The 24,150-nt window shown below is 35.2% G+C and overlaps 1 long non-coding RNA gene across 1 annotated transcript in view; it reads left to right on the forward strand.

Annotated features, from left to right (window-relative positions):
* Positions 1-23,808, forward strand: part of LOC140528133 (uncharacterized) — a 29,592-nt gene extending 5,784 nt beyond the window's left edge. Inside the window, exons 3-5 of the long non-coding RNA XR_011975087.1 lie at positions 15,632-15,751; positions 21,519-21,681; positions 23,661-23,808. This is a non-coding gene — a long non-coding RNA (uncharacterized lncRNA). The remainder of the gene's footprint in view (positions 1-15,631; positions 15,752-21,518; positions 21,682-23,660) is intronic.
* Positions 23,809-24,150: the final 342 nt, after the last annotated feature.

Consider the following 24,150-nt stretch of genomic DNA (forward strand, 5'->3'; position numbering starts at 1 on the left):
AAATCTATGACTTTTCACTTGCTTTCTCCAAAACCTGGAATGCTCATCTTCATCATATCTGCCTCCTGTATTCTCTATTTTGTTTCTTTTCTGGACAATTAATAATTAGTGAGGAATCAATCTGAGCTATATAACTTATTAACAAAACATAAATCAATGGTCCAATGGACTTCCACCCCCCCCCAATCAGTCCAAAGACCATGAATGACAAGTGGGACAGATTTTTATAAAGTAAAATATTTAACCAAATAAGACCAATTAATTAAAAGACAACAGCCAAGATATGAATTGAGGTAATCTGATTTCTAATGATAAGAAAGACTGGGGACTTTCCAAGTTGGGGGGGGCATGAACAGGTGTAGTTTCCTGAAATCAGAAATAAAAAATGGTGTCACACTTCCCCCAAATATCTGTATTAAATCAAAGGAACATAGAAACAATAACTGATTGACCAATACAGGGATAGTTTTCAGATAAGAAATATAGGTTACTTGAGATATGTAATTGAGAAAACTCCTTACATTAAGTTTTGATACTGACTGGGCTTTTGATCAGCCTATATTAGGTCCTTAGTTAAGGGTCACTAAGCAGCAAGTAGAGGTAGTTCAACTTTCCAACCATGCAAGGCTAGGTTCAAACAATGCAATAAAATTTTCTCACAGTTCCCATAACTGAATACAGTTTTCTCATGATACAGAAATTAGACTAGAGTTATAATTGAATAGAAAGGGAACTAAGCTAAAATTGAGTCACAAGATGGAATCAGCATGATTCATTCAATTTCCATACTTCAAATTTCACATCCAATTGAAACCCAATCTAACAAATATTTATTAAGCAGCTACTATGTGCCAGGCACTGTGCAAGGCCTGAGGATATGATTAATAAAAAGATAGAACCTGCCTTCCAGTATTCATAATCTAAAGGGGGAGACAATACAAAAAAGGAAGCAAGAAAGTAGGGGTGAACTCAGGGAGTACCTTGTATGGAGGCATCTTGTTCCATGGAATTGAAGTTGGATAGAAAAGAAGATACAAAGTGGAGGAGCTGAGAGCCCAGTATCTGCCCTCTATAAAGGAAGGTTTTGGGAAGAGTTTGGAATTTTACCCCCCACCCACTAGCACTCTAATCAGAGAGGTGAAGAAGCTGAGGGAAGTGATGTCAATTAAGGTTTGAGTTGGGAGCATGCTGATAGGATGAAAAATGATGAGCTTATGCGGGGAGGGGCATCTTATTCTGATGTTGAAACCAGGTAAAGTGGTAGATTTAAATCCCAACATGCACAAGAATCCTTTTCCAATCTCCTTTGATTCTAGCTCTTTCTTTCTGAGGTTTCCTTCAATTTATCAGTTTATATACTTCATTTGTACATAGTTGCTTGCAGCATTAGTCTGTGAGCTCTGTGATAACCTTATTGAATAGAACTGGAACCTGTTTTCTCTTCATTGACTACTTTGAATTCCAAGACAACCAGTTTTCTACATTGGAGTTTACTTCTTTTTTTGGAAACTGAGTTTCTAATTGAGGTCCTTAATAACAATTGCAGTTCATGTACTAAGGTTCCAGATGATTATTTTGCAAGCAAAGTGGTAGCTCAAAGAAAAGCAGTCCCTTTGGAGTTAGAAAGAACTATTGTCTGTAACTCAGCTCTAATTTATCCTGAATGGAAAGATTGATTCATGTTCACTGACAGCTTTTCTGACAGTGAGTGGCAGTTAATGTCAGAAGTTCAGGAGGAGGTATCATAAAATAGCTAAGGAAAGAAAATAGCTGTTCACTTCAGTCTTTATAAAGCAAAAAGAAACTCCTTATGTGCTGGTTTTCATGAAGAAAGAAGGGGATAGGAATAGGTCAACTCTGAATACAAGCAAAAGGAGTTTCAAATATTCTACATATTTCCAACCTCAAGAATATCATTTAATTTTTGTTAAATATTTAATTCAGTTAATAAGTATTTTTCAATCTCCTTCCATAGAACTAGATATGATGAATGAAAAAAAAATCTTTAAAAAAGATCCCTTTCCTTAAAGAACCCATAATTTAACAGACAATGAATATTTCATAAATAAAGCAGTACTAGATAGGTAGGACTTATTTACATAGTGGAAATGGGGAAGAATTTTACAAAGTATAGATGCTTGTTAGGAGGAGAAACATGAATGGAAAGGTATAGTTGTGGTGAGCATGTTATATTCATAAGACAAAGAAGAAGGGAAACTGGCTATTGAAAAGTCCATGTTTGTAATAGTAGTCTTACTTAGTAAGGCTTAGCTGGGAAGTTAATGTGGAGTCAGATTATGGTGGGAGTTGAAAGATTCTAAATTTCTTCAAGTAGGAAATATGGAAAACCAGATGGTAACAATGCTATTTTTGCAATAATACCACTATATCTATGAAAAAAGTGCTATATCATTGGGAGTTGTTAGATTATAATACACTATATGTTTTAGACTTAATGAACCTTGAGCTGTGTCTACATTATTGCTAATGTTTCTTGAATGCAAATTAAACAGCTAGTTTTTCAGGATTATTGACAAACTTTATAAAATCTCCATACATATCATTTATTAACTTAAAGGTGTTAAATTCTCTTGTTTTTACTAACTCCTGACTTCCCTGACTAGTAAAGAGCTTCCAAATACAAGTACTTCGGAGACTGATGGAGTAGCATTTGATTTAGTGGGATCCCCCACTGCAGGTATCTATGAAAAAGCTGCATGACTACTTAAGCATAGGATGTAAGAAGATTTTAATTCAGGCACAGTTTAGACTAGATAGAAGTTGAGGTGCATTACATTCTAAGATTCAATGGCCTACAACATAGCAAAAATAAAAAATTTTGGTTACTATTTTAATTGTCTTTATACAAACTCAGTTAATTAACCAAAATATTGAATGCATTCCTACAGAAGTAGAAAGAACAGTGGAAAGAGACACAAAGAGCTTAATTTTTCTCTGTCATGAATTTGTCATACATTGGTTTCATAACCTTTGAAAACTCATTTTAAATGAAGAACTTAGGACCAATATTTCTAAAGTTCCTTCTGGATCTGAAATTCTACGAAGCTAATCAGCTAATCAATCATATAGGTTGAACCTTAAAAGAATGTGTTTAGGTCAGATAATAAGAATGAGGAATAACTAACAGATAGTTTCTGTTTTTCATTAGTAATCATACAGTGTTAACATGTGTGAAAGATCTATGAGATTTGGACAGAAGCCTTGTGAAGGATTTGTAAGAGTACATACTCAAAAGTCACACAGCACGAGAAGGCATTGTTTGGTTTTAATATAGACCAGTGGAGAATGCTCAGCCATGTCCATAAGATGGTAGAATATCTCAGAGCATTGAAGTATCCAGGTCAAAAGCCGTTCTCTCATCTCCATTTTTGGCAAATGATCATATTTAGCTGTCTAAATTGATTGATTTAACTGAAAACATGTTTTAGGATAATGTTCATTTAAATTCGTCCATGAAGAGATAGGGAAATTAAAATGGTAGCTCATTTACTGGAGAGTGAATTTCCCATTTCCTATGAATATATTGAGAAATATCCTACTTTTTCTTAATAATATTTCCAGAAGAAGGAAAAAAGTTAGCATTCTTCTGCCATTGGAACAAGACCTAAAACTGAAAAAGTAAATAATCAAGGAATACTTTGCTAAGGCCAATTGGAAAAGATTCATGGAAGTTATTGCATCAGGTCTTCTTGATGTTGACATAATTTTCTACATTGCACTTCCTAAATATCACTCTATAGAAGTAAGAATTTAAAATGTAAACCTAGAATAAAAAGCTAATGGTCCAGAAAAATATCTAAGGAATTATTTAGGCTAATACATTTGTTTTATGGGTATGGAAATAGAGGCCCAGAGAAATGAGTTATCATTCTACAAGTTATGCATCTCATTTAGTATCAGAGCCATGAATAAAGTCTTGGCCTCCTAACTACCTCTCCAGAATCCTTTTTCTTCTACCATTCAGAATATTTTCAAAGCACGGGTAATTGGGACTTACTTTAATAAGAAATAAATGACTTCTAATGATGAGAAAGATCTTTTTAAACCTTAAGTTTATCGTTAGTTGTCTTTATATGACTTTATAGAATCCATATTGAAATTAGAAAGAACCCTAGATACCATTTAAATCAATCTATTCAGGAAAAAATAATTTCTTCTATAAAATACATTTAAAAATTAGTTATCTCATCTCATTTTAGTGGCCTCCATTTTAGGGAGACCAGCTACCATCTGAAGTGTTCCATCCTGTTTCTTGTATAAAAACAATTATCAGAAAGTTTTCTTTTAATTAAGCCTCACCCTTTCTCTTTGAAAATTTCATTTATTGCTCCTTGATTTCCTTGTTGGGGCAAGAAATATAAGTTACTGTCTTTCCATGTGGATGCTCTTTCAAGTACTTGAAAATACCTGTAATCCTTCCCTCACCCTAATTCCCTAAGTTTTCTCTTCAGGTGTACTCTTCAGATTTCCATTCATAGTGTGAAAGTTTCAATACTGTTATCCCTTCCACATTGTGGGGGTTAGTAACATGGCACTCCTTCATCTGGAAAAACTGCATAGAATTTTTGGCCCTCTTTTTGTACCATAGAATTCTGAAGTTTTTTCTTTTTCTTTTATCAAGTGTATAAATTGCTTTATTGTAAAATTTGGGTTAAGCATTTGGTGATAGACTATGTGTTATCTGCTGGCTTTTACTTGTTATCTTGATTCTGCAAAACTCTCCCAAAATTCACATTTGATTTATTTTTTTTTTTTTGGTTCATGATATTTATTATTTTCTTTTTCCCTAGTTACATGTAAAATAATTTTAACATTACTCTTTAAAACATTAAGTTCCAAATTCTCCCTCTTTCTCCTTCCTCATCCCCCTCCTCATTGAGAAAGCAAGCAATTAGATATAATTTATACATGTGTAGTCATGCAAAACACATCTTTATCAGTTATGTTGTGAAAGAAAACATTAAAAAATTCAAGAAAAATAAAGTTAAAAAAAGTATACTTCAAACTGTATTCAGACACTATCAGTTCTTTTTCTGGGGATGGATAGTATTTTCCATCCTAAGTCCTTCAGAGTTCTCTTGGATCATTTTATTGCTAAGAATAGTTGTCATTCAAAGCTGATCATATTACAGTATTGCTGTTACTTTGTACATTGCACATTTTTTTTTTCTGAGAGCATCCTGCTCATCAGTTTTTATAGTAAAATAGTATTCCATCATAATCATATATCCCACCTTTTCATCCATTCCCCAAATGATGGATATGTCCCCAGTTTCTATTTCTTTGCCCCCCAAAAAGAACTGCTACAAATATTTCTGTGTATATAGATGTTAAATTTTGTGTTATCCTGACTGCCTCCATGATACTTCAATTGTTTCTTTCTGGCTACTGCCATATTTTTTCCTTGACATGGGAACTCTGGAATTTGGCTACTATATTCTTAGGAGTTTGCATTTGGGTATCTCTTTCAAGAGGTAATTGGTGGATTCTTTCAATTTCCACTTTTCCCTCTGGTTCTAGAAAATCAGGGCAGTTTTCCTTGATAATTTCTTGAAAGATGATACCTAGGTTTTTTAAATTATGACTTTTAGGTAGTCAAATAATTTTAAAATTTTTTATCCTGGATCTATTTTCCAGGTGATTTTTGTCTAATGGGATATTTCACATTGTCTTCTAATTTTTCTTTTCTTTTCTTTTTTTTTTAGTTTTGTTTTATTTCTCTTGATTTTTCTTAAAGTCATTAACTCTCATTTGCTCCTTTCTAATTTTTAAGGAATTATTTTCTTCAGTAAGTTTTTGGATCTCCTTTTCCATTTGGCCAGTTCTGCATTTTAAGGCACACTTTTCCTAATTGGTTTTTAAGACCTCATTTCTCATTTGGCCTGGTCTCTTTTATAAGGTGCCATTTTCTTTGGTATATTTTTTGTCTCCTTTACCAAACTATTTACTTCTTTGTTATGATTTTCTTGCATAATTCTCATATGTTTTCTCAAATTTTCCTCTACTTCTCTTACATGATGTTCAGAGCCCTTTTTGAGCTCTTCTATGGCCTGAGACTAATTCATATTTTTCTTCAAGCCTTTGGATGCAGGAATTTTGACTTGGTTGTCTTCTTCTGGATCTGTGTTTTGGTCTTCCTTGTCACCATAGTAGCTTTCTATAGTCATATTTTTTAATATTGTTTGCTCATTTTCCCAGCTTATTATTGAGTTTTAAGTCTCTGTTAAAATAGGGCTCTGCTTCAAGATGGAGAGCACATCTGTGTCCAGGGGTTTTGTGCTGTTGTTTTCAGATACTTGTAGGGACACATAAGCTTTCTCTTTTTTTTTTTTTTTTTTTTGTATTTAAATTTATTTATTTAAGTTTTCAACATTCATTTCCACAAAATTTGGGATTCCAAATTTTCTCCCCATTTCTCCCCCCCACCCCAAAACACCAAGCATTGCAATTACCCCTATCACCAATCTGCCCTCCCTTCTAAAATCTCTCCCTTCCCTTATCCCCATCTTCTCTTTTGTCCTACAGGGCAAGATAACTTTCTATACCCCATTACCTGTATTTCTTATTTCCTAGTTGTATGCAAGAATAATAGTTATTCCTAAAACTTTGAGTTCCAACTTCTCTTCCTTCCTCCCTCCCCACCCATCCCCTTTGGAAAGGCAAGCAATTCAATAGAGGTCATATCTGTGTAGTTTTGCAAATGACTTCAATAATATTCATGTTGTGTCCATCCTATTCTGCCCCCCATTTCTTCTATTCTCTCTTTTGATCCTGTCCCTGTCCAAGAGTGTTGACTTCTAATTTCTCCCTTCTTCCACTGCCCTCCCTTCCATCATCCCACCCCACCCTGCTTGTCCCCATCTCCCCCATTTTCCTGTATTGTAAGCTAGGTTTTCATACCAAAATGAGTGTGCATTTTATTCCTTCCTTGAGTTGAATGTGATTAGAGTAAGCTTCATGTTTTTTCTCTCACCTCACCCCTTTTTCAATACACTGAAAAGTCTTTTACTTAGCTCTTTTATGAGAGATAATTTGCCACATTCTGTTTCTCCCTTTCTCCTCCCAATATATTCCTCTCTCACCCCTTAATTTGATTTTTTAAGATATGATCCCATCCTATTCAATTCACCCTGTGCTCTCTGTCTCTCTCTGTGTCTCTCTCTCTGTCTCTGCCTCTCTCTCTCTCTGTCTCTCTCTATGTGTGTGTATGTGTATGTGAGTGTGTGTGTGTGTGTGTGCGTGTGTGTGTGTGTGTGTGTAATCCCACCAACTACCCAGATACTCAAAAAAGTTCTGAGTTACAAATATTGTCTTTCCATGTAAGAATGTAAACAGTTCAACTTTAGTAAGTCCCTTATGATTTCTCTTTGCTATTTACCTTTTCATGCTTCTCTTGATTCTTGTGTTTGAAAGTCAAATTTTCTTTTCAGCTCTGGTCTTTTCATCAAGAATGCTTGAAAGTCCTCTATTTCATTGAAAAACCATTTTTTCCCTTGAAGTATAATACTCAGTTTTGCTGGGTAGATGATTCTTGGTTTTAGTCAGTTCCTTTGACTTCTGGAATATTATATTCCATGCACTTCAATCCCTTAATGTAGACACTGCTAGATCTTGTGTTATCCTGATTATATGTCCACAATACTTGAATTGTTTCTTTCTAGCTGCTTGCATTTTTTTTTCCTTGACCTGGGAACTATGGAATTTGGCTACAATGTTCCTAAGAGATTCTTTTTTGGATCTCTTTCAGGAGGTTATTGGTGGATTGTTTCAATATTTATTTTCCCCCCTGGTTCTATCAGGGCAGTCTTCCTTGATAATTTCATGAAAGATGATGTCTAGGCTCTTTTCTTGATCATGACTTTAAAGTAATCCCATAATTTTTAAATTGTCTCTCTTGGATCGATTTTCCAGGTCAGTTGTTTTTTATAATCCTTTTTGAGCTCTTCCATGTCCTGAGACCATTGAATATTTATTTTGGATGTTTGGGATACAGAAGCCTTGACTTTTCTATCTTTCCCTGATGTTAAGCATTGTTCTTCCTTGTTGGAAAGGATGGGGGAAGAGATCTGTTCACCAAGAAAGTAATCTTGCATGATCTTATTTTTTTTTCCCTGTTTTTTGGGTGTTTTTCCCAACTAGTTACTTGACTTTTGGGTCCTTTGTCTAGAGTAGAGTATACTTTGGGGATCTATAAGATCTCAGTTCCTCCAAGGTGGCACAATCAAGCATGTACACTGATCTGGGAGCAGGGAGAGATTTTTGTGCCCAGAATCTTAGCAGAGTTTCCTCTCCACAGCCACCTGGCCTCCAGTTCTGCCACCATTCAGTGTGAGATAAAGATCAGCTGCCATAGGGCTTCTACACATAGCTTATGGAATAATTAGCTCTTCAGTGCCCCCAGGGTTTTTACGATCCAACAATGGATCTGGGGTCCATTGTGGGAACTGCTGCCACCTGCCTGATGTGCCTCTGTGGCCACTGCCTGAGGCCAGAACTATGGGAAGGCCTTTCTCCCTTCCTGACCAACTGAGAAAACCCTGTCACTGACCTTTGGTGCCTGTGGGTTGAGGGATCTACGAACCACTGCCGCTGGGACTGGAGATTCCACCCCAGAGGGCTGTTTGCAAGCTGCTTGGCCAAGGCTGAGCTGGGCTCCACATTAGGTGCAGCAGATGTTTCTCGTGGGCCTTTCAGGTCACCCTGGGCTGCAAATCTCCTCCACTCTGTTGTTCTCCACTTCTGTGGCTACAAAATTTGTTGAGAGTCCCTCTCTACAGGTATTTTATGGACTGTGTGAGGACAGCCAGCATATGTGTGTCTTTCTACTCTGCCATCTTGGCTCCATCCCCCCATAAGCTTTCAATCCTTCAAAGGTGGTATGATCTAAGGAGAGCTGTTTACTCCTCTCCTGAACTGTTCTCTGGCCTACAAGTGACCACAAGTACTATTTTCTGCCTTGGAACTGTGACAAGAGTCCACCTTCCACTGTGGCTGCAAGCTTTGCTATAGTAATGTTACTTTTAACCCTCAAAATGCCACCCAGGACTGGGACCTGAATTCAAGTATAAGCAAAGCAAGAAGGTCCTGCCTCAATGCTAGCAAAAGGACCCCTATAATCTCTTTTTGACTGGTGTTCAACAGCCTTACCATCTGTGGGCTGAGAAGTCCAGAAGCAGCCAATTCCACTGCCTCTGCTGATTCAGTCACTTCCAAGGTTTGCTCTTGGTTTGCTGGAACAGGGCTATGTAGGCATGGCCTATTCTGAACTGTGCTCCAATCTCACCCAGGTATGCAGATGTTTCCTGCCAAGCTTCCAAGTTGCTTTGGGCTGGGAATTAGTTTCACTCCATCTTTTTGTGTGTTCTGCTGCTCAAGAATTTGTTTAGGGTAATTTTCAAATATTTGGCGGTGTTTGGGAGGAGAGTTCAGGCAAATTCTTGCCTTTACTCTGTCATTTTAGCTCTGCCTCCATCATGTAATGTGTTATACTATTCCATGATGTATTGAAACTACAAGAGGGAAAAATAAAATATGGAATGGATAACTATAGGTGGAAATCTTCCTAAAAGAGAATCATTCTTTAGGAATGATGTTTGGATGGTATTCATCAGAAGGTTCCTAACTTTTTTCAGTCACCAACATGATTCATATGACTTTTTAAGGGTATCATTTTATTCTTTCATGATGTCTTGTGATCTTGATTTCATGAAGCATCTATTATTGCATCAAATTATGGAAAAGCTATACATTTTTATATTAAGCCACTAGTGGACTTATTATGTCACTAGAGAGCCTTACTAGTTAAGTTTTGGGAAGGCTCATCACCAAGTTATATGCAAGATGATTTCTTTTCAGTCACAGCTGCTTTTGAAGATCACTTATAAAGTCCCAGAAGGGTTATGGCATGGACAAGTAGAGAGAAAGCTCCAAAAGAAAAAAAAAATTATAGACTATTGAAGTATTCAAGTAGAAGTATTTAAAAGTAAGGAAAGAGAATTTAAATAGACTAGAGAGTCATCCAAACTTTAATTCCTCCAGAGAGGTTGGAGTAACCTCTAACCTAACAGAATCAAGTAGTGAATTATAAGCAGCAGAGTATAAAAGGGGAAAAAATCTCTATAGACACTAATTTCTTTTGAAATATGACAACTGACTTTAACTAAAGTTTATTTCTAGAAGGCATTATTGCTTCATATTAAAATACTCCATTGTGTCAAAATAACTAGGGAGATACTGAATATCAAGGTTAATTTTTAAATTGCTGGGATAATGAAGCACATTAGTGATATACGTTAGCTTTGTCCAAGTCATTATTGTCCTTGATTGACAAGAGACAATGAAGTCTGCCCAGCACAATGACAATATATAAGCTACACTCATTTTATCATGCTATGGATACACATATACATGCACATGCACACACATACACACACACACACACCTCTGAACTTTGATCACATGCCTCTAACATAAGGTACAGTCTGTCAAAAATAAGGTACAATGCTGTCGAAAGCATTTCTGAAGTTTACCTAATTTTCATTGTTATTATCTTACTAAAGGTGTCTATAAATTTCAGGAACACTTGTAAAATTGGATTGCAAGGAAGTCAGTATCAGTTTGTTTTTACTTCTGCTTCTCATCAGAATTCAAGCTACTTGGCTGAAGTACCTGGGTCCACTCAACCCAAAAACCAACCACAGGGGAAAAGAAAATTCAGCTAACAGAAGAAAAGTTATGTTTATTTTCTCTTCTACCTTTCTCTATCTTTTGTTCTCTTTCTCTTTTCACTCTTTATTTTTTTTCTATCTCTTTCCCTCCCTCTCCTTTCAATTATGCAAACAATATACATTAATTAATTGCCCACTCTGTACCTAGCACTATGTTAAAGGCTGGAGATTCCAAAAAAGGCCCAAACTGTTCTTACCCTCAAGGAATTCACAGTCTTTTGGGGGAAACAACAAATAATCCTTCCTTCCTTCCTTCCTTCTTTTGTTATAAGCATGTTTTCTTCTTGAGAACAAGGACTAGATTATTTTTGCTTTTGTTTTTGTATGCTTAATACCTAGGACAGTGCCTTACACATTATTTGTAATTAATACACCTATGTTGAATTGGATTGCTGACTTCTTTATAAGGTGTATTCAGTGTGTATTTACATCTACATATTCCTAATGGTTATGGGAAAAAAAATCTACTTTTAAATCTGTAGATAGTGTCTATGAATGTAAGGGATAGAATATATAGAATAGGAAACAGAAAAACTCCTAGGTGGAGGTCCTGAAGTATTGCCAACACCATGTTATAGTTTATTGATCCTGGGATTTGGAATCAGAAGACTTTTTTTTCAAATCTTGATTTTGCTATTCACTATCTATATGAACTGTTATAAATGGGTTTTGCCTTAATTATTTCTAAAGTGTGTTCAGTTTAAAACAAAAGAAAAATTATAGTTGTATAATAAAAATGATAGTATTACTAATATGATAACACTTTTACATATGAATTACAAATAATTTTTATATTATTACTGTTGATCTTCATATTAAAACTAAAACTATCAAAACTTTAGAAATATGCTTATAAATAGAAAGGGAGGAGTTTTCAAAAGAAGATCAGTGAAATATAAAAAAGGCTAAAACATTTCTGATTTCCAAAGGAAGAAAGCAGTAAGAACAGAGAAATGAATAGATCAATAAACACTATCTTAAACTTGGATGGAAGGAAGAGTAGCATATCCTCAAAAATATTAAAAACTTGTTTTTATCCACCATTACCCAAAAAAGGGAGAAAGTAAAGTAATGACTAAAAAATAATCCTACAAAATCCCAAGAGAGCATGAAAAATGTAAAACTTTTAGAATGGGTCAAAAGACCAATATAATACATAAGAGAATAAATTTGTAATGATTATATGTGTTAGACAACTTTTCATTTAGAAATTAAAAAGCTCAATTAGCAGTTGTTTTTAAATGAATCCTTGTATAAAAAGAACAAAGTACTTTTTAATTATTTGGTATAGAAAAATTCAGGATTAAATAAAGGATAGCAAGAGTCATAGAAGATCAAATGGACAAATTTTATTACATATTTTATTTTTTGTTTGCACATACCACTAACAATTTTGCTAAGGTATAAAAGAAATTGTAAGTAGGAAAGTTTTTTTGCAACAAATTTCTGTGATAGACATGTCATTTTAAAGTTGCATAAGGAATTAATTTACATTTATAAGAATAAGATCGATTCTCCAATTGATAAATGGTGCAAAGAATATGACAAATATTTTTCTTTGGAAGAAACTCAGGCTATCTATAGCTATACAAAGAAATACTCCAAATCACTTAATCCCTGAAGAAATCCAAATAAAAGCAATTCTGAGGTTTCCTTTATACCCTTCTAAATGACGATGTTGAATAAAAAGAAAAAACAAAAACTGTTAGAGTGATGGGAGGAAGACAGTTTTATTAATGAGCTGTTGATGGAGCTATGATTAGTCCAGAGATTTTGCAAAGCAACTTTATAAATACACCCCAAAGTTGCGATATTGTGAAGACTCTTTGACCTAGCAATGCCTGTATTAGACACATAAACCATCAAGAACAAAGGAAGCAGAAAAGGTTCTTTGTGTATATGTGTTTGTGTATGAACACACATATTTGTCCTATATGTGTATATGAATGTGTGTATACACACAGAGATATGCATATATGTATATACACACATATGTCAGCTCTTTTGTGTTGTGGCAAAGAACTGGAACCTGTATGAAAATATAATAGAACACATATTGTAAAAATAATGCAATGGATAGTTTCAAATGGTATTGTGAATATGTATGAACTGATGTAAAACAAAAACAATACTTTATATTATAATAACAATAGTTTTACAACACTCAATTTTGAAAGCCTTAAGAACTCTGATCAGCCATAATTTTGGAAGACCAATTGTGAAGAAAGCTTTGTCCTGAACTAGAGATAATGGACTCAAGATAAATAATATATCACATATTTTTGGATATGGAATTAATTTTTCTTGACTATGAATATTTCTCACAAAAAGTTTTACCATTCCTTATTTCCAGTGAGTATAGAGGTTGGCAAAAATAATAAATGATTGGTCACTAAAGACGTTGATTTAAAAAGGGTAGATTAGTAGATTTAAAATACAAAAAATATGTAATTCTAGGAAAATCTTGCCTAAAGGAGGAGAAATATAGCACTGTGTAACTAATACAAGCTCTCCTTTAAGAAGAAGGCATTGACTTCAAAGATAAAAAAATGCAGAGGCATTTGAGTATAAAGTTTAAGCTTTCCAAAAGTGCATAGCAAATAGAAATCCTGAACCATATAATAAGCATCTACTATGTGCCAGGAACTTTACTAAGTGCTGAGAACACAAATAAGAAAAGGAAAGATAGTACTTATCCTCAATGAGCTGACAAGCTAAAGTGGGCAGACAATATCCTGTCTTGAATGTAGAAAGGGGAGAGTTAGAAGAAAATACTTGGAATGGGGGCATAATGATAGTGTATTATACCTCATTTCCTGACATGTACTCTTTGATCTGGGGTAGCTAACATATTAAACAATAGAAAATCAAGTAAATAATAGTGCCAAGGAAACCATACACAAATAAATTATACATTAATTAATCATTCCATGTTTAGGGTTTTTTTTTTTTTTGTTAGGAAAGAAGAAGACTGACCCTCAAGGTAAACAAACAGGGAGTGATTTTTAGATGAAAGATATATGCATAATTTGAATAAAAATAGAATAAAGGGATTGAAACTGAGGTGATGGAAGAGAAAGGTACCTAACCTAATGAGAAAAGAGTAGTCCTCTTAAAAGCACTCTTATATTGGAAGACATATATTCTTGTATTGTAAGTATAGTCCACATGAGGTGGTGGAAGTGGAAGAACATTTCTCTAAAATATTGCTTCTCTATGGATAGTATCCTAACCAAAGGGAAAGGGATGCATAAAGCCATAAGATCAGCTGACTCCCATCTAGGGTACTTCCATGAATATAGAAAGGAGATGGTCTAACCAATGGGAGGGAGAATGATTACAGGGAAGTCAGGAGGAAGTATTAGAAGAAATACGGATATTGTAATTTCTGCACTGGGGTGCCACTTCTATCCACATTACTATTTTCACAAATATATGGTTATAATAGTAAGACCTAACAAATAAAAGGGCTAAAAAATCCACATACATTAAAATAATAGCATAAAATGTTTAGATGACAGGGATCAAACATGGTACCTTTTTGAGTTACATATAATATCTTTTTTTTTCCTTTGGGGCTTTGCTTATAGCTATTTTGAAGTCATTGCCTACTTCCAAAATTATGTCTTGATCTTCCTTGTTGCCATAGTTACTTTTTATGTTTAGGTCATTTTGCTGTTGTTTACTCATTTTTCAGCTTATATATTCACTATGAACTTTTTGTTAAAGTTAGGCTCTGTTCTTGGGCTAGGGAGGCACTGTCACAATCTTCAGAGTTTTTAGCACTTCTGTTTTCAGGGCTAGTTCTAGGATTTTAGAATTTTTCAGGGTTCCCAGGGTGTTGTGATCAGAGGAGAGGTGTAGTCACTATCCTCTTGCAACTGAAGTTGATACTACTCCTTAGAACACCTTGTGACTGAAAGTGATACTACTCTCTCCTCTTGGAACTGTAACCCTGAAGTGAATATAGGCAATACAGCTGCCAAATAGCAACCTGTCCTGCACTCAGTGCTAACAGAGGGGTCCCCTGTTGTCTCCTTCTGATCATTTGCCTAATTACTGTCTCTGTTTTAGGAGCTACTGAATCTGCTGCTACTTCTGTTGCCACCTCCAAGGCCCACAAGTAGTTTAGCTGCTGCATATGCTCCAGTTCTTTCCTTCTAATCAACTAAGTTATCTTAGGCTGGAAAATATGTTTTAACCTCACTTTTTGTTGACTCTACAACTCTAGGATTTGATTTGAGATGTTATTTTAAAGTTATTTGGAAGAGAATATTGAGAAAGCTCCCCTGTTATCCTGGCTACACCCCTGGAAGTCTGAGGCTATCCTTTTAATAGAGTATATACAAAATCAGAATTTTAGTTTTTGGAATACAAAGTAGATATAAGGCACTGCAAAAGATACTAAATTTAAAAGTGAGAGTCAATATTAATTGAACTTGACATTCTCAGGACTGAGCTTACCATTCTTGGTTACAGCTTAAATCATTTCTCCCTTCTTATCATTTCTGTGCGCCTATTTTTTGAGATAAGTTATCTATGATGAGTAACTATATGTATAGAGACATCTACCCTGCTCTACAAAATGTTACTGTAAGAGTTGTCTTTCATATTGGATAAATGGTTGATATCATTTTTAAAAGGCTTAGAAGGTTATATTATTATATATAATATTAAGAATAACTTTTTAAAAAATACTTCATAAAGCTTTAAGTAAGTCTCTGAACCTAGAAGTGTTGATTCGATACGTTATACAATTAGCCTTGTTCTCATGACTTTATCCTAAGTAGTATGGGTATGTTCCCATCTTGGTTGTGACTTTCTACTGTCCAGTGCTTTACAATTATTTTATTCCTACTTACCAATTCTTTTGTCTTTACCAGTTCCTTGCATTCATTCCAGAACTTACAGGACCTGTATTCTACTTCCCTTTTGTTCAGATAAAGACATACATGTAGCTAGATCATTATCCTTTTAAACCACAGGAGATTCTTAAACCAAAGGTCAGTAAACGTTTTTTTAAGGTTGATAATTTGTATTTCAGTATAATTTGTTTTTTTTGTAATCTTACATATTTTATTAAATGAATTAAAAAAAAAAACTTCTGAGAATTTTTCCATACATTCCCTAAGACTGCCAAAGGGATCCCTAACAGGCATGCATTCATAAACACATTAATACACACAGGGTTAAGAGCCCCCTTTTAAAGCCAACTCAGTTTTTGCATCTCTTCTTTCCCAAGGGAATAATTAAGTATAAAGAATCTTCCCTATATGTTGGTGATTGGTAGGTGGTGCTCTGAGATATATACTTTTAATCAAAGTTGAAAAATAGGGTTTCAGATATTTTCTGTAAATTGTGATGCAAAAATAAATTTCATTCCCATATTTTAGATAAAAAGATATTTTATGCAATATTATTATATCAACTAACAAGTGAACCATACAGGTGAAAGGCAGCAGAAACCATTAATTGTACTTTGGTGAGGAGCATTACTAAGCTTGAGCAATCATGTTTTCTAAAAAAAATAAGGATAATGATGATATTGATTACATTGTTTTAAATGATGAATCTGGAGAGGGACTTTTGCTCATTTTACTTATCATCTCTAGAAATAGATTCAAAATGTTTATAGTATTTTTGATGAAAATAGAAATGATTTGCAAATTCCTCTGGGTGATCTGGTAGCTATTTTATACATATATGTATATCTTTTATGTATATATGTGTATATATGTATTTATGTGTGTGTAGATATATACATATGATCTTGGCATCTATGCCATTCTTTTGGTTGGTGAATGTTATAAATTTAGAATGGGTTATGAGTATGAGTATCAGGTCACAAGAATCTATGGAGACTGAAGTGATTGATGTATAAATTGGAAACTTTGAGTGTTCATAATTGCTGTTTATGTTTTTTTGTTTCCCCCAGCTTGGAAAAATCCACGCCTAAGGATAGGTAGCTCTGTGTTCTTTGAAGAGTGCAACAAAAACTTTTTTGGGTGTTAGATGGTTTGACAAAAGCTCTCAGGCTATTTGTCAAGTTTTATTTTTGATAAGCACTTGTTTTAGATGAACTAGCAAATGGTGATGTGTTTTCTTGAACTCAGGTAAGGGGGGGGGGAAGAATCAGAAACAAAACAGAGATGAGTAAATAATATGGGAAAAAACTGTCATATTATTAATACTGTGTGGGTCAAAGACTAGTGACTCAAATAAAAATCAGAGACTTCTCAAGGTAGAAGCAAAGCAGCAAGATTTTATTATAATCTTGTGAGAAAGGGCATCTCCTCTCTGATAAGTAATCAGGTGAGTGAGGCAATTACAGAAGGCAAAAATAGAGATTATATAGCCTTAACACAGATCCCACCCCCCTGCTGGCCTTTTACTCCCATTGGCTGGGAGGCAGGCTCACAATCTAAATGCAACAGTCTATCCTGTGAATAGGGGAAAAGGAAGCAGTGGACTAACCAATGGAAAGCTCATAACCTTACTTAGCAGGCATTATGTTGTGTGGCAACCCAAGGGGGGTTGTGTTATTTTGATGAGGCAACTCAAGGAGTGGTTGTGTTATGTTGACGTGGCAATTCAAGGGCGGGGGGGGGGGGGAAGAGTAAAGTTTCATATTCCCAAAAGTCACATGATTTCTGGGAAACCAAAACCTAGGCCTAACCATCTCCTAGAAACCTCTTGTTAAGCACTGATAAGTCTTCACTGACTTCATTCCATTCAACACCTACTACCTGGGGAGTATTTTTTGTATCCAAATGACTAAGCTGCTCAAATTTCAGTGCCACATTCTGTCCCCTACCATTACTCCTGGAGCTGATTCCCCCTCAGAAACTTACCTGTATTGAAATTTATTATGTTGGGGCCAGGATCTTTCCCATGGAAAGGAACAAATAGCTTGCACTTTATTTCATGTTTGTGTCAGTTTGGGAGAGGGCCACCAGGTTGTTCCCATATGATATATGAACATTTTATCCACAGGACTTCTGGAAATTGTATTTCTCCTTTCATTTCTTTTCCCCAAAAAGTAGCTCCAATAATGGGAATTTATAGTGAAATTAAGGACAATGAGCACTTATGTTAGCTCAAATGGGAGACATATATGGGAAGAGTTCTTTGCTTTTCAAATCAACCTAGAAGTGATTGACAATTTTACCTATTTATAGGGACAACCTTTATTTTTCCTATTAGATAAGTCAGATTAACCCTTATGAGAATGGGTATTGAAAATGAAACTTTTTTTTAATGATGAGATGATACTATAAAAATATCTGATGAGATGGAAGGGGAGAGAAAAAGAGAAAGGAGGAATTCTCAAATCTGTGAGCAAAACAAGGGCTGTCTCTAAGAAGTGTAATGGGGTTCAACTCTCCATTGTTCATCAAGGTGGAGTGGAATCAGTAATGGTTTTCTGAGATCCTAGGTAAAAGGGAAAGCCTCTTTTTTTTCTGTGGTGAGAATCAATCAACCAGTCAATTAATCAACACAGTCCAGCCATTAATTAAGCACTTACAAACATATCAGGCACTGTACTAAGTCCTGTGTCTAAAAAGCAAAATCAAAAACAGTAACTATCTTCAAGAAGCTTAGAATCTACTGGAGGAGAAAGTATGCATAAACAACATGTATGTATCACTGCATACAAGATCAATGCAGAGTAGATAGAAGGTAGTCTTAGAGAAGATAATCTTAGAAACTAGAACTCCAGGTGAGGTTTCCAAGAGCAGTGCTAGATATAAATCTTACAGGAAGCCAAGGATTTTAAGAGCTGTAAATGAGAGTAACAATACTCCAAATATGAGGAATAGTAAATGCAAAACCATAGATTTTGAAGAGGAATAGCATGAAGACTAACATGATTGCATTGTAGAATTCATGAAGGGGAGATGAATTGTGAAAATTAGAAAGGCAAGAAAAGGTCAGGTTGCCAGTGAAGAAAATACTTAAGTGCCAAAGAAAGGAGTCTATCCATCTTTCTATCTATCTATCTATCATCTATCTATCTATCTATCTATCTATCTATCTATCTATCTATCTATCTATCTATCTATCTATCTATCTATCTCTCTATCTATCTATCTATCTATCCATCTATCTGACTGTCTGTCTGTCTGTCTACCTGTCTGTCTATCATTCTAGAGGTAAGAGGGAACTAATGGGTTTGAGGGAGAAAGAGTTTGATATGAGCAGACTTATACTTAAAAAAATACTTTAGAAAGTACATAAGTGGATTAGGGAGAGGCTTGAAGCAGGGAGATCAATTAGAAGACTACTGCAATAGTCTGATTAAGAGATAATGAAGGTCTGAACTATAGTGGTGACTGTGGGAGTGGAGATAAGTGGAGTATATTGAAAAGTGTTCTGCTTTGAGAAACTACACAAATTGACAAGAGACTGCATATTTTAAGTAAGTGAGAAAGGAAAATTGAAAAAGAAACTGAGATGGTGAAAATGGGTGACTGTCAGAATTGCAGTACTATTTGCAGTAATAGGGAAATTTAGAAGAACAATGAGTTGTGGGGTGGGGGGGGAAGATGATAAATTATGGTTTGGAACAGGGGAATGAAGAAGAATGAGCCAGATAAAATTTAATGGTGTGACTAGTAGGAAGGCAATCAATCCAGAATAAAGGCATTAGAGCAAGAGGAGTCAGTATGTTCATATGGAAGAGATTTTGGAGTCAGAGGATCTCAATTTTAGTCCTGACTCTTGCATTAACTTACTATGTGACCTTGATCAACTCATGTGACTCCTCTGAACATGTTCCCTATTTGTAAAATCAAGGTAATAGATTATATGAGCTTCAGATTCCATAGAGGTAGACTCTGGACTCTACCTTTAGCAATCTTTGATTCAGTGAGTTTTATCACTGGACAATTACTTTAGTGTACATGAGTCACTAATGAAAGTTCCATTACATCACCTATAAATGTAGACACAATAAGTATGTACAGACTGAACAGTAGAACCTAGCTGTGCCTTCATTGGTCTTCACAATCAAGAGAAATAGTTTCAATCACCCAAAACACTATTTACTCTTTGAAAATTATTGGTCCGGGTTGCATGAATAGCTGTCTGTTTCCATTGTCCAAAAGATAAAGAGCAGCAAGAGGGAAGCAGAGGGATTGAATCATCTACCAGTTACAAAATCATTTACATGAGAGATCAGTACACTTCTCTTGCACAAGCCCTGTCTCAGGTTGATTCTCTCTTTCCCACCCCAAAGAAACTAAATCTAAAAAAAGTACTCAAAAAAAATCTTTGGCAGTCAGTTATAAAAGTTCAACAAACACAGTTACTATTTAAGATTTTTTCTGACAAGACGATGGATATTTCACAAGCTATGATTATAATAGCAGTAAAAATATTAATAGCTAGCATTTATGTAGCACTATAAGACTTTCGAAGTGTTTTACAAATATTACCTCATTTTATCCTCATAAAAATCTTCATTTTGTAGATGAGGAATCTGAGGCAGGCAAAGGTTAAAGTTACTTGCCAAAAGTGACACAACTTTTCATTTTCTGAGGCTGAATTTGAACTCAGCTCTTCCTGACATAAGAGTCAGGATTCCATTGACTTCACTACCCAGTTGTCCCAAGTGAGATTGTCTGGGGATATTTTGTTTTTTAATTATATTTATTCTGAGCCCATCAGATGATAAATAAAATCTGGTGATGAATTTATCTAAATATAGAGATAATTGGTTCTGTTTTCCATGTACTCTTTTGGATGTAGTTATTGTTTTCGTCTTCTATACACCAAAGGAAAATTCTTAAATTTGGGGTGGGGAGAAGAATCTATGTAAGAGCAAGCAAATGATTAATAGACTAGAGGGAGTGATTTATGAGAAAAGATTACTCAAACTAAATTGTGCACATAACTAAACTAAATGATGGCAAAATGAAATGTGAATATTGTCTACATGACGGCAAATGCTACAGAGGAAGAGAGAACAGTCAGAAATATCCAAAGGAATATTAATAAAGAATATGTCAATATAGCAAATATCTGTGATTCTTTTTTCCAGTAGCAGAACTTCTAGAATCATGGATTCATATCACAACCTATCTACAAATTATGGTCTTAAAAGCATTGCCTCCAGCTCCAAGAGATTAAGTGACTTAGCTCAAAGGCTCTTTCTAACTGCAAGTCCAGTATGCTGTCCACTATTCCTTACTGCTTGTCATGGCATTAAGAAATGATGGGATACACGGGAGCTATTATAATTATGAACAGCCTAGTAAGATATAAAGACTAATGGAGCATTATCCTATGCATGGAGTGGGCTATGAAAGAAGAACTGAGGGTGGAGGGTGAAGGATATAAGAGGAAACAACTCTTTTTTAAGTGTTAATGAAGAATTATACAAGTAGATTGAACACTCTTCAATGGATACAAGACCGATATGCAAGTGGAAATATTATAGGAGATATGTGGAGGCAGGGCAGAAGTTTGGAGGCTATAGAAACATTGAAATTATTAGCTCACAACATATGGCTGCTTAAGGTAAGCTTCAAAGATTGTTTTTCCCTCAATAATCACCTTTTGATGCAGTTGTCTGTTCTAACACAATGGAATATTTCTTAAGCTATTTTAGGAAGCAGCTGGGTGGGTTAGTAGATAAAAGGCTAGAACTGAAGAATCAGTTCAAATCCTGTTTCAGGTGTTCATTCATTGTTTGATGCCAAATAAGTCCTTTGATTTTCTAGTTTCAGTTTTCTCATGTCTAAAATTCATACTATGCCTTTTCCACAGAGCTCATTTGACAATCAAGTGAAACAATGTTTACCAAGTGCTTTGCAAATTTTAAAGCACCATCTAAATGTTAGCCGTTATCCACTTTTGAGGAAAGATGATGTCTCAGAATATTGCTGCTCGGACATGATTCTGTGAGCCAGGTCTTGACTGCTACTTAACTGTAAGTAACCATTCAAATATAGTAATACAATAAAAAGTCCCAAGAATTTCCAATTCTTCCCACCTGACACAGGTAGAAATAGGAAGCTAGGTGGCATAGTGGAAAAATAACAGGAGTAGGTGTTAGAAAGAGCTGAGCTCAAACCTTGCCTCAGACACCTCTATAAGCTTGAGCAAGTCACCGAACCTCTCTGTCTCAGCTTCCACATCAGTAAAATGGAGGTGATTATAGCATATATTTTACAGGATCAAATAAGATAACATATGTAAAATACTACTCCAACCTTGAAGTGTTATCTAAATGATAGCTATTGTCATTCTCATTATCTGAAGTGAGGCTGAGATACTTTGCTATAAACCCACAGGACACAACGCTGTCCTGGACCAGCGAATGATTCTAGCCTCTAGCTTGGAATAATTACCTAACTCATAGTATACGGGAAAAACCACAGCTGCTGAGGCAGGCCTGGTTTCATGGGCAGCAAGGTCTGACAGTGGTCCAGTCATAATATTCTGAAAAATATTGGTATACAACACTAAGAAGGAAAAAAACCAAACAAACAAACCATGAACAATAACCAGAAATCCAGAAACTGAGAGAGTCAATCTGCTAACTTTTATGGCCAGGTGTCAGTCTGCTGAGGTCTTCCAATAGGCTGAAGTTGCTCCCCTGATAGTTCCATTTATTTGTGTCTTAATGCTGACAGGTGCACTTTTGTGAGAAGTCCACATTTTTTCAAAGGCCAGGTGTTCAGCATTGCCATGAATGTGGATGAGGTGATTCTGTCTGAGGAAATGTATCTGAGAGAGCTACCATATCAACACTAGGGTATTAGCGTTACCTAGAAACTCTGAATATGAAACTTTCAGATAGAAATGATTACATCTTTTTTTTTATCACCGATTCATCACCTACAAATAAGACCTGGAATTCTGGGTCTCTCTCTCTCTCTCTCTCTCTCTCTCTCTCTCTCTTCTCTCTCTCTCTCTCTCTCTCTCTCTCTCTCTCTCTCTCTCTCTCTCTCTCTCTCTCTCTCTCTCTTTGATAATAATAGTTTTATTCATTTTCCTTTTATTTCCTACAAAAGTACCAGGCTTCTCAGCTAAATTATGTCCAGAGATAAGGCAAGAAAGGGATAGAGAAGATGGAGAGATTATTGGACTGAGGGTAGGTGTGAAGACATGTATGTAGGGAGTCATAAGAGCCAATATTGCCATTTACGCTTTGGAAACCCACATACAGTAATAACAGCCAGAGTTTTCATATAGCAAAAGGTTTTCTAAAGTGCTTTTACATGCAGCATCTCATTTTATCTTCACAATCCCCATGTGAGATAGGTAGATATTATTAACTTCCACCCAGTTACCAACATGATTTTCTCAAAGAAAAGGTCTTACTCTCTCCCCTTCCAACTTAATAAACTTCTGGGATTTCTTAATACCTCCAGGATAAAATGGCATATACTCACTTTTGTGTTGACACTTCTTTATAACTTAACCCTACTTTCTTTTAGAGACTTCTTATATTTAATTCCCTCCCATGCACTCTTATAATGCAACTCCATCAGCCTACTTACAATTCCTTACATACCCTGCCTTTTTTGCTGGCTATCTCCTATGCCTGGAATGTTTTCTATCAATTACACCTCTTAGTTTTCCTGGCTTTCTTCAGGACTGACTTCAAGTCTCTCCTCACTGAGGAAGTTTTTCATGGTCTCTCCAGCAGCTGGAACTTCCCTTCTCAGAATAATATCCATCTACTCTTTATTTATCTCCGATACCTTTAGTTATTTACATGTTACCTCTTCATTGGATTGTGAAGTCCTTGAGAGTATAGACAGGCTTTGTCTTTCTTTGTATACTAAGAGCTTAGCTCCATGCCTGACACATAGTAATTAATTAGTAATTAATAAATAGCAAATATATACGGTAATTAATAAATACTTATTGATTGATACCTTTTTGGTTTTTTTTTTACAGTTGAAGAAAATGAGACTCAGACAAATTAAATAACTTGCCCACAGGTCCCACAGGTAAGACTCATGAAACTCAAAACTTTGGGCTCTACTACTTCCAAACATAGCAGACTTTTGCCCTATTCTGCATTGTTGTTATGTCAGATCCTAGAACCATGGATGATAACTCTTAGATGAAACAAAAATGATCCAAACAAATCAATGAATAATAGATATTAATAATAGAAAAGAAGGTATTTAAACAAATTTGGGATCATTTTAAAATTTTAAAAACCATCCATTTTGTGTTATAAGAAATGATGGGTGGGAGAGGGTTTCATAAAAGCATGGCTAGACCTATATTAACTGATGGAAAATTAAGTGAGCAGAATGAGATTATTATGCAAGATACTGAATTTTACCTCATAATTGCCACAGATTTTATGCCATTTTTTTTGCAAAAATTTGGAGTTATGTTAAGCTTTTTAAAAAATTGCCAGTATTGAAGATGGTGG

This window comes from Notamacropus eugenii, chromosome 1, assembly GCF_028372415.1.
Source record: "Notamacropus eugenii isolate mMacEug1 chromosome 1, mMacEug1.pri_v2, whole genome shotgun sequence".
Taxonomy (NCBI): domain Eukaryota; kingdom Metazoa; phylum Chordata; class Mammalia; order Diprotodontia; family Macropodidae; genus Notamacropus; species Notamacropus eugenii.